This window comes from Cervus elaphus, chromosome 5 (genome assembly GCF_910594005.1).
Source record: "Cervus elaphus chromosome 5, mCerEla1.1, whole genome shotgun sequence".
In the NCBI taxonomy this organism is placed as follows: domain Eukaryota; kingdom Metazoa; phylum Chordata; class Mammalia; order Artiodactyla; family Cervidae; genus Cervus; species Cervus elaphus.
The window spans coordinates 58,474,544-58,491,614 of record NC_057819.1 but is presented as its reverse complement, the minus strand read 5'-3'; the positions used below and the strand labels follow the sequence as shown (position 1 = coordinate 58,491,614).

The 17,071-nt window shown below is 40.4% G+C and overlaps 1 protein-coding gene across 2 annotated transcripts in view; it reads left to right on the top strand.

The window, feature by feature from the left end:
- Positions 1 to 17,071, top strand: part of TTC29 (tetratricopeptide repeat domain 29) — a 252,291-nt gene that overhangs the window by 107,434 nt on the left and 127,786 nt on the right. The gene's annotated exons all lie outside the window — the stretch shown is intronic.

The window sequence follows — 17,071 nt, the reverse complement described above, 5'->3', positions numbered from 1 at the left end:
ATTAAAAGTATCATTCACTAAATTTTTAGCTGAAACATCTGATAGGGCAGCATGATTATGGTTTTTGAATAAAATAAAATAGGGGAAGGGAGATAAGGTCCCTCCAATAGATTTCAGTTCTCTCTGTTACTGTCTTAACCATTATCACAGTGTGATGTAGTCGTTAAGAGCAGGGCCCCTAGAGTCACATTGCCTGATTCCAGATCCTGGTCCTGCCATTTCTAATCCTGTGACCTTGGGTGAGCTACTTAAGCTCTCTTGTGCTTCTATTTCTCACCTGCAGCATAAGGATTACATTAGTAACAGTTAGGTACTAATAGGTACTCATAAGAAATGGATAATATGCAGAAGATACTTAGAACTATGCCTGACATACTGCACTCCTTCAATAAATGCTGGTGAGTAGTATAGAAGAGTAGAAGCGGTTTTGTTTTGTTTTTTGTGTTTTTTGCTGGGTTAGTGCAAGGATTATGTTATTCCCGCTGCCACTACTAACTTAGCAGATCATTGACAAATCTCTCAACATCTCATTTTGTAAAATGAAGATGGTATTTATTAATACAGCATGTAGCTGACAATTCCAATGGAATAGTAAGAAGTTAATGGTTTATTGGTCCTTATTATTGTATTGCAAATGATTTAACTATACCTTTTCCCTAAATTTAATTAAACATATTCATTTTCCCTATGAGCTTATATTAGCTTACAGCAGAGTGACTGTTTATGATGTTCATTTTATATGTTATAATATCATGGATATTACCAAAATAAACATTTTCCCTTTAAAATGTTATGTAAATATTCATTAATAATTGTCTCAAGTTTACAAAGGGAAAATGACTTTTTAATTGTTTTTTTTGGAATAGATTGTGTAGGAATGGAAAAGTACTGCCCAAACAGTCACTGTGATCTTAAAAACCAGTTCTGAATGCACCCAGAAAGACCACCAAACTGGGAGCCAGACTTCCTGAGTTCTAGTGGCTCTGTTAACAAGCGCTTTGGCCTTGGGCCAGTCAGTAAGCCTTGTTCAGTCTCCTTAATGACGTTGTTGTAGGATGTCACTGTTATAATCTTGGTTGACACCAGGACAGGCGGTCCCAAAAGGAACCAGAACTTGGAGCCCAGTCTGCATGGCAGCGGTCAGGCAGCCTTGTGGTGCGGAAGTGGGAGAGAGGGCCAGGAAACAGCACCGCCTCTGAAATCAGGTGACCTGGGGCCACTGTGTTTCCTTGATCACGAGCCACTTGTATGATCTTGGCCCAGTGGCTTCACCTCTATGTGCCTCAGTTTCCTCATCTTTAAAAAAAAATAGTAATGGTAATAATAACAATAATAACAATAAAACCTACCTGTGGGTATTGGGGAGATTAAATTAGTTAACATGTGTAGTCTCAAGAGAAGTCTATGACACATTCATCCAACAAATCGTTTCGTAGCACCTATTGCCAAATCCTGCTCCAGGCCCTTGAAATACATCAACAGCCAAACAGACAAAGATCTTTGTCCTCATGGAGCTTCCATCCCAATGGAGAAAGACAAGGTACATGAAATAAAATGAACAATTGATATTTGGTTAGACCATCATAAGCCATAGAGGAATAAAGAAAAAATACAAAGGAATAATTCAGGCATGCCAAAGCAAGTGGTAGGTGGGAGGAAGTTTAAATAGATGAGCAGAGGCCTTGTTGAGAGGTTGACATTGGCCAGAAGGTTGGAAGCAAGTGAGAGAGTTAGTCACGCAGGTGAGGGAAGGATATTCCAAGCAAGGGTGATAGTCAGGGCCAAATCCTCAAGGCAGCAATATGCCCCAGAGGCTTGGGGCCAGTTAGGCTGAGATGCAAAAGGGGAGCAGAGGAAAAAGAGCTGAAGTCAGACAGGTACAGGTGGGATCACGGAAGGCTTTGTGGGCCATTGTAATGTGATGCGCTTTGTGTCTGGGTGAAAAGGCAGAGGAAAGACACAAGAAATACTCAGTGTTAAGAATTCTCTGGTGGTCTAGTGGTTAGGACTCTGTGCTTCCACTGTAGAGAGCCAGGTTCAACCCCTGATTAGGAAACGAAGATCCTGCAAGCCATGTGGTGCACCCCAAAAAACGGAAAAGAAAAAAAGGAGGCTTAATTAGTACCAAGTACTATCATTAGCCATGTGGTGAAAAGTAACATCTGGTAATAGACAAAGCTGTAACCAGGCAAGCATGAGGTTAGCATCTAGAACATTGGATACTGGGGAGTGGGTACCCCCGTGTGTGAGTGGAGAGTATCTTGTGGGGATGGTGCCAGGAGGCAGTAAGCTGTGAGGTCTAGGTCAGCACGGCCATGCTCAGGGTCACCCGGCAGCAGAAGTATCACAGTGCTTAAGAAGAAAAAAGGCAGGATTTAAGTCCAGTAAACCCAGTTCAAATCCTTTCTTTTCCTACTCTAGCACTGTGTATACTAGAGCAAACTAACCTCTCTGCACTTCCTATTTCTCATTTGTGCAATGGGAATGTATTTGTCTTAGAGGGCTCTGTGAAGACCAAATACATCAAAACTAAAATATGGCACACATGTAGGTTTTGCTCAATTAATGGTGCGTGCGTGCTGCATCTCTTCAGTCCTGTCCAACTCTGTGTGACCCCATGGATTGTGGCCCGCCAGGCTCTTCTGTCCATGGGATTCTCCAGGCAAGAATACTGGAGTGGGTTGCCATACTCTCCTCCAGGGGATCTTCCGGACCCTGGGATGGAACCTGTATTTCCGATGTCTCCTGCATTGACAGGCAGATTCTTTACCACTGGCGCCACCCAGGAAAACAATTAAAGTCAAATAATGGTAGTGACCGCCATTGGCAAGTGACAAGCACCAGGTCACAGTGACTGGGGTTTAGGAGGGGAACTTCTGATGGGAGCATGCTGATGGTGGTAAGGAAGGTCTCCAGACTCACAGCAAGTAGGGACCTGATCAGGTACCAAGACAGAGATTCAGGTAAGAAGACAGGGATGCAGCTCCAAAGGCTGGGACAGTTGCTGGGGACTTGGTTTCAAGGCACACAGCAAGAACCTGGTCACTTTTAATAAAGTTTGAAATCAAAGTATAATTTGCGGCAAACCAATCTGATGCCAAGCTTCTGCCCTGGAAGACCATGGGCAGGAATGGTTCCAGGGTCTGGGATAGGTCGAAGTTGCTAACTAGGGAGACCCCAGCAGGGCAGCTGGCAGAGCTCAGGAAGTGGTCAGTAGAACATTATTACAGAAATGATCTTTTGGGCTCTATAGTTCTCTGTTTCTATGTATTGATAAATAATTTGAAAATGCCCAATATAATGGTAATTTTCTAGTTTAGCCTATAAAGCCTAAAACTTACTATAGGATTGTTTGCAGCAATTTGTTTTGCCTTTTTATTTTCAGCTCATATGTTATTTCAGGGCTGATCAAAGGCATTGGTTGCAGAGTATAAAATAAATCACACTTCTAAATAAACCACTGAAGAGTGTTAAATTGATTTAAGTGATTTTCAGAATATTAATATTTAAAACAGCTCTGTCCCAAGCCTCTTTATGGCTACCTATAGCAGTAATAAGGACCATTTCATTCTACCATTCTTCATCTTATATTACATAGAAAACTGTAAAAAAAAAACATTATTTTTTAGCACTGGAGTAGAAATGTAAGATTTCAGCTGTTTATTTACGTTTAAATACCTTGAATTTTATTCAGTCAATAACAGTGTACTCGATTAATGCATTTCTTATACTCTGCCTAGGTTGAGGTGACTAGAGTGTTATGTTTGTCTTTTTACTATTAAAGAAAACTTTACCTTCCACTCACAGTCCTTGGCACTAAATTTGATTTTAGGCAGCATGTATTTCAGAATTAGGCTCAGTCTTGAGAAACTGGGCAGCTGCACAATTATACATTTTTGGCTTATCTGAAAATATTAAAATTGCATACATGATTTTCCTAGATTTTTTTTAATATATAGGGAAAAAATGGCATCTGCAGTGTTCACTGGAATATCAGTGAATAACCTTCAGTGCTTTTGGGCACCAAGATGTCCCATGCATCCACTTTGGTGGTCAAGTCATCCAGGCAGCACAGAGTGACAGCCAGCGATGTGAGCAAGGACACTCTGGTGATGGAAGCAGCCAGCCGGCTGGGTCACAGCACACGCATTCAAAGGCATTTCTGAACCACACACATGTGTACTTACCTGGGTCCCCAGCCTTGCCCTAGGCTCACTTAACCTTTTCTTCTCTGCCTCCAACTGTCTTCTTCTTCTTCTTTTTATGTGTGTGTGTGCGCGCACGCGTGCATATGCGTGCGCGCGCTTCGGCAACCTCCCTTTTCTTTTCCAGGCCCCTGCGTCTGTGTGTGTCAGTGTGGCTCTCCTGCCACTTGGCTCGCCCACTAAGAAATCCGAATCATCCTCCCGGCCTCCGCTCAGCCTCGTCGCTCGCCTGTCACTGCTCCGCGCTCTGCACCACGCTGGCTTGTTTTGTCAATAACCATTTATTTGTTGCTGGAATAGCAGCAGCCATTACATCTGACCTCCCTGTTTCATCAATTATGGATAGATTATTGGATGTGAACATCTGCAAAAGCTTGCTGTTGAACTCACCTCCTGGCTAGGATTAGATAAAGTACTAAACTGTTGTTTACTGTCAGGCCAAAACTCTACTGGGAAGGCAGGGAATTCCAAGAGTCACAGAGCCCCCATCCAGAGGACCAAACATCGTTTCATATTGCCACCGTTTCCCCTAAGATTCCAGACATTTATTATTTACACTTATTACTCGTCGTTATAACCTAGTTGATAAAAGCTCTTGGCAGGCATCGCATTTCCCATCATTGTCACATCTGTCAGAATGGAAATGACTCATAAATTGTTTTCTCGTCTCTTCTATCACGGTGAAAGGGAAATAGATGAAGCTTCCTCTGTGTGCAAGCCTTCAGAGGAAGACTTTCCTACCATGTTTTATTTTCAAGAAACGTGTTCACACCACCAGATAGGAGAAGCATTACATTGTGGATCTAAATTAGGGTTTACTGAGTTTACCAGAGTAATGGCCTGTGGTGGAAAGGATATCAAATTGTACAGAGACAATATGCTCAAAATGTTTTCTCAAGGCTTTTATGGATTTCTGAGAAGGGGGAACCAGAATGAAATTTTATTGAATCCAGCCTTAAATGAGGAAAAAACCTAGTAAGAGGGATTATGAATAGGTGATGGTTTTTCCGCCACGGGAAAGACAAATCTCCTAGTGGTAATTGGTTCATGCAGAAATACAGAAATTGTCACAGGATCAGTGTTTATTAAAATCTTCCAGGACGTCACTTGCTAATATAGAACCCTCCATGAGCCTTCCCTGTGGAACCAGAAACCGTTTTGTGCAGAATGGGCCAATGGAGGGAGGTTGGTAAGTGGCCATTTCAGGGGAAGCTGAGGAGCTTGGTGTCTCACTGAGCTAGAGGCTTTTCACTGCTCAGCTCTCTGACTTGTTGCTTGTAGAGTAGAAACTGTAGTTGTCTCGATTAAAAGAGAGGAAAAAAGTGATCTATAGTCCTTCTACAGGCAGGAAGAATGACTCCTCAAGATACCATGACGAAGCAAACATAATTTCAGCCTCTAATCTGCTTCCTCGCTAAATTCCACTTGGGCTCATAATGAGGGGAAGCTGTTTATTTAGAAATGTGACCGGATGAAATAGGCACACATTTACGTCATTTTAAAATGTCATATAGGGACTTCCCTGGCGTTCCAATGGTGAGGACTCGTAGCTTTCACTGCTGCAGCCCCAGGTTTAATCCTTAATTGGGGAACTAAAATCCCACAAGCCATGTGGCACAGCAACAACAAAAAAATGTCATTTGAATCTTCCTTTAGGAGTCTGACTTATTTGCTGTTATGATACTTGAACTCTCCAGGATGGTTATTAACTAAAAATGTTCACATGCTTTCTATTTACCATAGCTTTAAAGTGCTGTATTTTTTCCCTATTGAGTGAGTTATAAGGCAAAACATTATATAATATAATTATTATGTTAAGCTCTGACATATATCATATGTAATATATTAATATTATTTAATTCTTACGAGCTTATTTCCTTTGAGCCAAGTAAATATTTATATATAATATTATATTATGTAATACAACAGCTCATTATATCCACATTAATGTTCCTGCAGGTACTGTACTACCAGGACCTTCCAAAACTTTACCACATTCATTCAACAATTGTGTGAGTGCTCCGTCGTGTCTGACTCTGTGTGACCCCATGGAGTGTAGCCCACCAGACTCCTCTGTCCATGGGATTTCCCAGGCAAGAATACTGGAGTAGGTTGCCATTTCCTCCTCCAAGGGATCTTCCTGACCCAGGGTTCAAACCTGCGTCTCTTCACTTCTACATTATCATAAGACTAGGAGCTAAGGGTACAACAGAGTGAAAAACAGATAAGGTTCCTGATCTTGTGGCACCTGTGATCTAATTGGAGAGAGAGAAACATTTTTAAGTAGATACATATGGTGCTTTACTCAGTGGTGAAACAGCACAAAGGAGAGAGAGAGTGTGTGTGTGTGTGTGTGTGTGTGTGTGTGTGTGTGTGTGTGTGTGCCCACCAGAAGAGTCGTGCATGAAATCAGAAAGAGCAGTGCAGGCAGAGAGGCATGGAGATGGCGAGATCTGAGTTGATTCCTGACAGCAGGAGGTCTCTGTGGCTGGAGGGAGGTCTCCAGAGTCCTGCACATTCCAGTAAGGCATACATGTTGCCATTTCTGCGTGGGCAAGGTGACAGTACCTGTTTGGCCAAATTAAATTTGATGGGCTCTTCATTTGATTCTGTTTAGTCTCCATATATAACAGAGAACTGAAATGGCTGGTAATGTTATCATAAATATAAGATAATCATTCTTCACACTTCCTTTTCGTCCTCCTATAAACATTGTTGTCCTAATGCTCCTGCAGGTACTGTATTACCAGTACCTTCCGTAACTTGACCACATTCATTCAACAATTGTGTGTGTGCTCAGTCCTGTCCAACATGTGTGACCCCATGGACTGCAACATGCCAGGCCTCCCGGTATCTCACCATCTCCTGGAGTTTGCCCAAGTTCATGTCCATTGAATCGGTGATGCTATCTAACCATCTCATCCTCTGCCACCCTCTTCTCCGTTTGCCTTCAGTCTTTGCCAGCATCAAGGTCTTTTCCAATGAGTGGAACTGGAGACTTTGTGAGTTTAAAAAATATGCAAAATTTTCCCCTCAAATCTTTTCTGACAGTGAAATCTCTAATCATTTTATATAACCTGCATCAACTCTTGCTGTAGAAAGAATCCACCTGTATTGTTTTTCACTGGTAAACATGGAAGGGGAAAAAGGCTTGAAGTTATTTACTTGCCACTTTAGTTTCACAGAACTCTTTTACCTCTCAGTCCTTCTCAGTTTTTCCCTTTGGGTGCAAGAAAGAGGCTCATGCAGATGACCTCTGGCCGGTCATAGATGGTAAAGATTCCTGTGGCCACAAGGGAGATCATAGCCCGTGAGTCCCTAAAGCCAGTGGACAGTTGGCTTCACAAACTGAAATACTCTCGGGAACTGGAGGAGTCCTGGGAGAAGAGGGGCTCGGTTTCCTTATTACCCCCTTAGCAGTAGTCGTCAGTCTGACCCACTCTGTTGATGTGACTTGACCACACTCTCGGTGGTCTTTGGGCACCTTCTCACTTCTGCCATTACCCACTGTGTGGTGTTCCTGAATTTCCTAGAGAACATGACTGAGCTAGCTGATCACTCTATTCTTCCACTGAATAGAACTTTTCATGTCTGGCCACCTCAGTGATGCCTTTGGTCAAGTGCCTTCTATAAAATATACAGCAAAACCTTCTGTGGATTTCCCAAGCAGGAAATAAAGGGCAGGGAAATTTTCTTTTCAAAGGAGCTGTGAATATAACTCACATCATGATTGGTCTGTGCAAGATAAATGTTTCCATGCTTTCTGATTTACCACATAGAAAATAATCATTCAGAGTTTGAATAAAAATTCTTTGTGAGCATGTCTCTTGTTAATATAGTACACACATATATTGACTGATTTAGAAAATGACAGTTTTAGGTAATATGTTCCAGTTTACTACTGAGGAAACTTTTGTTTGTAAGTGGAATTCTGTTTCATTATTTTGGAGTTTAAGGGTCATGTGTATATGGAATGTATATAGAGAGAGCTTTTAGTGAAAGAAAATTCTTAGAAATTTTTATCTCTACCCTTGTAGCTTTTGAAAATGCAATGTAAGCTCTTAGTATGTGAGAGATTAACCAGCAATTCTAATTCACTTTATGAATTTAAGGATAACCATGAATTTTCATCCAATTTTTAAATATTTCAAGGTGTAAAAATGTTTGCTATCTTTGAATAGCACTGATCATTGTATATGTAACAATCACTGTTTAATATGAACCAAAAGCTTTGTAGATTTAGCCTTTCTTTTTATCACCCACTGCATGGTAGGGATTTTTTTTTAAAAGCAGTTTATTAAGAATATGCAATATTTTTCAAATAAGGGAAGTAGGCTGAAAATAAAATTTCAAGTGAATGAAATGACTTATCATTTTGTTTCTCTTGTTTTAAAAAAAATTGAACATAAATTCATCAGGGATTTTGAAGCCAGAGATAAATGGTTAAAATAATTAGGATATATCTTCAACTTAATATATCAATGTAGTCTAAAATAAAAATCATATTTTTGGAATGGAGTATTCTAGATCATTTGGTCCTACCCCTTTATCTTTCAGACTTGGAAACTGAAGCTCAAGATAACCGAGTGACCTGTCAAAGGTCACACTCTGAGCTTGAGGCCTAAGAGAAGCAAGAACTCATGTCTTTTAACACCGAGTTCTTTCTGCACTGGGCCATCAGCCTTCACTTTCTGTGTTAGGTGATCTAAACAGTCGGTGTGTAACAGTTCAAATGATGAGTAATGCATTTCAGGGCAAAAGAATACACAGTCCAAATGATCAATATAAATAGTAAGGCTAGACTACTCCTAACTTAAGGGTATAGTTTCAGCAGAATGCAAACTATTTAACTACTTTCGTGTGCTATTGTTTGCAGAGCTGCACACTTGTTTGTCCTCAGTGTTCATTCAATATAACATATTTGAAGCAAAAGATTACTGTATTTACTGCATGTCAGACACAATGCCTTTGCAGAAAGTGTATAAGAGCCTTTAGGTGATGGGGAAACAGTTCTGTTTACCCTCATTTTTATCATCTTCTCCCATCGCCTATTGCTGTCCCTAGTAAAATGCTCTCAGCGCCGTTGCTGCCCAGTCTGGTCCTCAGCCTGTTACTGCAGCGCTTGTCAGAAATCATTAGCCACTGATTTCTTTGACTAATGTTGCAGTTGATTGTCTGAATCATGTTCAGACGCTGTAAATGAGGCAGAAACATCCTTTCTGCTCACCAACTGTGAAATGGCTAAAGGGACTGAGATTGCCAGAAATCAGAATAAATGTGTTTCCGATAAGATTTGACAATGATTTCAAGCTCAAGATGGCAAACTTGATTGTTTTATTTCTGTATTTCTTATTGCACAAGAATAAATCTGTATCAATTCCTTTTTCTCCTCAAAGTGATGCACAGCGCGGAGCCCAGTGTTGCACCTTTGTTATGAAGTGGCCCAACTTGGGTTTTGTGTAGGGCTGTATAACAGAATCTTAGCTCTGCTACCTTTTTATGGTGGGCAAGGAAGAAAAAGATTTTTAAAAATGCACCCCAGGCAATGGACTCATAACTTCTTATTTACAGACAAGTCCGATGGATCCCTGTTGTGGTTTTATAGATGTATTTTGGTGCAGTTGGGTTTATTTAAACTCTTCTAGAACTCTTAGACTTGTAGACAGAATTTGAAATAAAATGTTCAAGTGTTGAGCAAAAGTGTTGGGGTTTCATCCTCACTTGTTTTGGAGTGTCCTGGATGCCTCTATGAGTTTGGAGCTTTGAGGAGGAAAAATAGCTCTTTCAGGTATTGGAAGAACCATCCCATGAAAGAGGAATGGATTTATCTTGTCCCACAAAACACAACCTTGTCTAGCAGGCAGAGTCATAGATTTTGATTCAACTTAACAATTTTTTTTCACTTAATTCTCCAGTGATTCAGTGCCTCATCTCACAGGAGGATAGTCTCCCATCAGGAAAATTGTTCAAGCAAAGACTAGATGAGAATTTCTCAGTGGCAGTGCTATTTACATTTGGAACTGGTCCCTTCTTTGTCATAGAAGAAGGGGATATATCATGTGAATTGTAGGCTGTTGGGCTGTATCCCTTGCTTCTCCCAATTATGACAGCCTAAAACATGTCCAGACATTGTCAAATATCCCCTATGAGGCAAATAACCCCCATTTGAGAACCACTCAGTTAGATAAGACTTGGGAAAACTAAGCAGGTGCTTCCTTCAAATCCTTAGTAGTAGAACCATATAACATCTTTTCAAGGTAGACTTTATTCATTTCAATTTTACACCCAAGGAAATAAAACTCATGGATACTAAGTCACTTGACATATGTCACTTAGCTCAGTAGTAAGCCTGTCTGACTCGAGTCAAAGGTATTTAAAGAAAATTTGAGCACCCAGAGGGAGATTTGATTAATTTCCATAAGGCCCTTCCAAAGCCTGGTCGATGCCCTCAGAGTAAAAGTCCCAACTGCTTTCAAGTATTGAATTAACTAAGGAAGAGAGTAGTCGGGGGAAGGTAGTAAGTGGAGAAAGAAATGTATATAGAAAAAATACCAAAAATGTGAAATAAAAGAAGTGGAGTTTACTGAAATTTTTGAAAAGCTACAAAATTTCCATCTCAAATGGGCTAGATGCTGTAACTTATTTTAGATGTTATTTTCCTACAGAAACAATGGCAGTATGGGTCACCAGCCAGAGTACAGAAGCCCATTTTAAACTTTATGTCACTCATCTGTATTAGTTTGAGTTGTGCATACTCTGTGCCATGCCAGGAGACAGAAAAGTATTTCCCCTCCTTTCCCTAAAAATTTCCATTAAATATTGAAAGCTTGCAATGATGGGAAACCAGGCAGTCAACTACACAATCTTTGATTTTTCACCAAACACATTGAGCTGCCTAGAAAGAAGACAAAAACTATGAATTTTCCTTCCCCTAGACTTAGCGACTAAACAACCACATGACAATGAGTTTTGAATGCATCAAAATACTTTGCACCTGATATTCTTTTTTCTCTTCTCTTCTCTTTGATTTGTGATGACAGAATTTAACCTTCCGGACACTAGATTTGTTTCCAACAAATTGCATGCCATAGGGATATTCAATCAAATACAGTGGATCCTTCAGATTTCTACACTGTATTTTCTCACTTAAAGTATTCTTTGTAAAGAAGAGTCCACTATTTGTCTAGTGATTTAAGTTTATTGATATTCATTAATTTGCAAATTATACCTTAATTAAAAAACAGTTAACATAACTTACTGTAAGGTCAATATAACACATCTTTATTTTCTACACAATTTGAGTTTTTTTGAGGTATTTAATATTCATTTTTTGAATTGAAGAATAATTAGTTTACAATATGTTGTTAGTTTCAGATATACAGCAAAGTGAATCAGTTTTATTTTTTTTTCAGATTATTTTCCATTATAAGTTATTACAAGATATTGAACAGTGTCCCCAAAGTAAACCTTTGTTGCTTATCTATTCTATGTATAGTAGTGTGTATCTGTTAATCCTGTACTACTAATTTCTCTTTCCCTTTCCTCTTTGATAATTAACAGTTTGTTTTCTATGTCTGTGAGTCTCTTTCTATTTTGTACATAGATAATTTTGTATTGTTTTTTGGATTCCACATATAAGTGACATCCTATAATATTTGTCTTTGTCTGACTTACTTAGTATGTTAATCTCTAGGTTCATCCGTGTTGCTGCAAATGGCATTATTTCATTTTCTATGGCTCAGTAGTATTCCACTCTGTACATATACCACATCTTGTTTATCCATTCATCTGTTGATGGACATTTAGGTGGCTTCCATGTCTTGGCTATTGTAAACAGTGCTGCAGTGCACACTGGAGTGCATGCTGCTGCTGCTGCTGCTAAGTCACCTAAGTCACATCCGACTCTGTGCGACCCCATAGACAGCAGCCCACCAGGCTTCTCTGTCCCTGGGATTCTCCAGGCAAGGATACTGGAGTGGGATGCATTTCCTTCTCCAATTGGGGTGCATGTATCTTTTTAAATTAGAGATTTTGTCTTTTCTGGATATATGCCTAAGAGTGGAATTGCTGGATCATATGGTAGCTCTACTTTTAGTTTTTTAGGGAACCTCCCTACTGTTTTCCATAGTGGCTGCAAAAATTTACATTCCCACCAATAGTTATTTTCTACACAATTTATAGTGTTATGTTATTTTTCCACATACCTTATATATGTATATTATATGTGTGTGTGTGTGTGTGTGTGTGTGTGTGTACATATATATATACAACCAGTAACGCTGAAGAAGCTGAAGTTGAATGGTTCTATGAAGACCTACAAGACCTTTTAGAACTAATACCCAAAAAAGATGTCCTTTTCATTATAGGGGACTGGAATGCAAAAGTAAGAAGTCAAGAAACACCTGGAATAACAGGCAAATTTGGCCTTGCAGTATGGAATGAAGCAGGGCAAAGGCTAATAGAATTTTGCCAAGAGAATGCACTGGTCATAGCAAACACCCTCTTCCAACAACACAAGAGAAGACTCTACACATGGACATCACCAGATGGTCAACACTGAAATCAGATTGATTATATTCTTTGCAGCCAAAGATGGAGAAACTCTATACAGTCAGCAAAAACAAGACCGGGAGCTGACTGTGGCTCAGATCATGAACTCCTTATTGCCAAATTCAGACTTAAACTGAAGAAAGTAGGGATAACCACTAGACCATTCAGGTATGACCTAAATCAAATCCCTTATGACCATACAGTGGAAGTGAGAAATAGATTTAAGGGACTAGATCTGATAGACAGAGAGCCTGATGAACTATGGACGGAGGTTCGTGCCATTGTACAGGAGACAGGGATCAAGACCATCCCCATGGAAAAGAAATGCAAAAAGGCAAAATGGTTGTCTGAGGAGGCCTTACAAATAGCTGTGAAACAAAGAGAAGTGAAATGCAAAGGAGAAAAGGAAAGATATTCCCATTTGAATGCAGAGTTTCAAAGAATATCCAGGAGAAATAAGAAAGCCTTCCTCAGTGATCAATTCAAAGAAATAGAGGAAAACAACACAATGGGAAAGACTAGAGATCTCTTCAAGAAAATTAGAGAAACCAAGGGAACATTTCATGCAAAAATGGGCTCAATAAAGGACAGAAATGGTATGGACCTAACAGAAGCAGAAGATATTAAGAAGAGGTGGCAAGAATACACAGAAGAACTGTACAAAAAAGATCTTCATGACCCAGATAATCACAATGGTGTGATCACTCACCTAGAGTCAGACATCCTGGAATGTGAAGTCAAGTGGGCCTTAGAAAGCATCACTATGAACAAAGCTAGTGGATGTGATGGAATTCCAGTTGAGCTATTTCAAATCCTGAAAGATGATGCTGGGAAAGTGCTGCACTCAATATGCCAGCAAATTTGGAAAACTCAGCAGTGGCCACAGGACTGGAAAAGGTCAGTTTTCATTCCAATCCCTAAGAAAGGCAATCCCAAAGAATGCTCAAACTACCGCACAATTGCACTCATCTCACATGCTAGTAAGGTAATGCTCAAAATTCTCCAAGCCAGGCTTCAGCAATACATGAACGGAGAACTTCCAGATGTTCAAGCTGGTTTTAGAAAAGGCAGAGGAACCAGAGATCAAATTGCCAATATCCACTGGATCTTTGAAAAAGCAAGAGAGTTCCAGAAAAACATCTATTTCTGCTTTATTGACTATGCCAAAGCCTTAGACTGTGTGGATCACAATAAACTGTAGAAAATTCTGAAGGAGATGGGTATACCAGACCACCTGACCTGCCTCTTGAGAAACCTGTATGCAGGTCAGGAAGCAACAGTTAGAACTGGACATGGAACAACAGACTGGTTCCAAGTAGGAAAAGGAGTACGTCAAGGCTGTATATTGTCACCCTGCTTATTTAACTTATATGCAGAGTACATCATGAGAAACGCTGGGCTGGAAGAAGCCCAAGCTGGAATCAAGATTGTCGGGAGAAATATCAATAACCTCAGATATGCAGATGACACCACCCTTATTGCAGAAAGTGAAGAGGAACTAAAAAGCCTCTTGATGAAAGTGAAAGAGAGTGAAAATGTTGGCTTAAAGCTTAACATTCAGAAAACTAAGATCATGGCATCTGGTCCCATCACCTCATGGGAAATAGATGGGGAGACAGTGGAAACAGTGTCAGACTTTATTTTTTTGGGCTCCAAAATCACTGCAGATGGTGACTGCAGCCAAGAAATTAAAAGATGCTTACTCCTTAGAAGGAAAGTTATGACCAACCTAGATAACATATTAAAAAGCAGAGACATTACTTTGCCAACAAAGGTCCATCTAGTCAAGGCTATGGTTTTTCCAGTGGTCATGTATGGATGTGAGAGTTGGACTGTGAAGAAAGCTGAGCACCGAAAACTTGATGCTTTTGAACTGTGGTATTGGAGAAGACTCTTGAGAGTCCCTTGGACTGCAAGGAGATGCAACCCATCCATCCTAAAGGAGATCAGTCCTGGGTGTTCATTGGAAGGACTGATACTGAAGCTGAACCTCCAATACTTTGACCACCTCATGTGAAGGGTTGACTCATTGGAAAAGACCCTGATGCTGGGAGGGATTGGGGGCAGGAGGAGAAGGGGACGACAGAGGGTGAGATGGTTGGATGGCATCACCGACTCGATGGGCATGAGTTTGAGTAAACTCTGGGAGTTGGTGATAGACAGGGAGGCCTGGCGTGCTGCGATTCATGGGGTCGCAAAGAGTCAGACACAACTGAGTGACTGAATTGAACTGATATATATATATATATATATATATGTATATTCCCTTTGGGCCCATAATGAACTATATTTTTCCCACTGCCTGTATATTTCCTATTTTTAGGTAAAGTGTTTAAGCTGAATGATGAACTCTCTCAAGTCACAAATAGAATATGTTGTCTCTACTCTGAGGAGGGAGTTCTCCAGGAGCTCTTCACTGATGGCTGGTTAACAGAGTCCCAGAAAATTCTCATCCCAAGTTCAAATAGCTCTCTGTATTATCTCATACCTCTGAGAGGGAGGTTTCCATTTTTGCTTCTGAGGAAAGCTTCTCAGGGAGATTTCTTAGGCCAGATGTGTGGGGTGTAGTAGAAGTACATCTTGCATCCCAGTCTTCTTACACTAAGGTGAGTGTTCATTCCAGCCAACCCCATTGTGTTCCATGAGGAAGCTTCTGTAAAATCAAGCCCAAGGTCACAACTAGAAGCCCAGACTGAGCTGGTATTTGCCCTGGCTGCTCCCTGGGAGTGCTGCATACCTGTGTGGGAGAGGAGCCATCAGTACTGAAGTGTTTACCTGTGATTTCCTGGACACCTACCCTCCTAACCATGGTCAGAGGAGGCACAGCCCTAAGATAATGCTGGGTGCTCCCAGATGTTACATTGCTGCTTCTGGGTTCACAGTGACCAGGGACATCAGAGCATGGTGCAGGATGAGCAGCTGAAGCCCTGGAGAAACTTGTCTTCAGTCTTTGCTAATTCACACAGCTGCATCAGTGCAAACCTCTGTACCACGAGACTGTAAATGCCTTGAAGGTCTCTGAACATGCTCTCTTCTCTGTAAGGTTTCCCAGGGTCTAATGGGGGCTTCCCCAGTGGCTCAGTGGTAAAGAATCCACCTGCAGCACAGGAACTGCAGGAGACCCAGGTTGGATCTCTGGGTCGGAAAGATTCCCCTGGAGGAGGGCATGGCAACCACACTCCAGTATTCTTGCCTGGAGAATTCCATGGACAGAGGAGCCTGGCGGGCTGTATATAATAGTCCGTGGGGTTGCAAAGAGTCAGACGCGACTGAAGTAACTTGGTGCACCAGCATGCAGGGTCTATCACAGCACTGGTACCCAATAACAATATTTACTGAATAAATTATTTTTGACACAAAAATATAGTAATATTTGATCTTTAAATTTCTAGAATGTCATTTAAAACATGTATAGACCAAAAGAGATACTAGACAGTCTCTTTCTAAATATTTTGATGTTTGGATTTAATGAAGTCTCTTATAAATTCACAAAATTCAGAGATTCTGTCCTTTAACTCCGAAAGTTCTATGTCATGTCGTATCAGACTTAGTCTAAGTGCTATCATCTGTGCAGGACAGAGTCAAAAGAAAATTCTCAGGCTCATACAAGACTTACTAAGAGGCTTAAAATTAAGAATCAAATTGTTGAACTTTGCAGGTTTAACAGGAATTACAACACCGGGTCAAGATGTATCAGTAAGTTTTAATATCAGTATTATGTCAAGCAGTCACTAGCAAACCACACACAGACACACACAAATTAGGAGGTATCACCATGGCCTCACTAAAACTATTTCCTAAATATTAACTTTAAGAAAGTAAAGATGAATATCAACACTGTCTCTAACATGCAAACTTTCTAAGATGCCTAATTCAGGCTGGGGACACATCCTGCATGTCCACCTTCCCTCATGCTGACTCTCTCTCTCAACGCTGTCAAATGACTTTCACTAATTCTTTCTTAGAAAATGTGCAAAAAGGATTTCCATAGAGGTCTTTGGAGATTTCCTGTGTCTTCATGTGTGTAATAGGTTGGGTCAAGTAACAATGAAGGAGGAAGAAGAAATTTTATTTTCCTTCTTCTAGCCCTTGAAAGGGAAATAGAATAAAAAGGAAAATCATACCACGCAGATGTCAGTGTTAAATTAAGATCATACATTTGGCCGTGGCAGCCATAATCTTTTGATTATTGAAGAGATTGTTGGTAATGAAGTACATTTGTAAGAAATATTTTTAGTATATTCTGAACACGTGTACAAACTGTGAGATATGCCTCTAATAAAATGATAGATTAGAAATTGCCTGGCACCTAAATT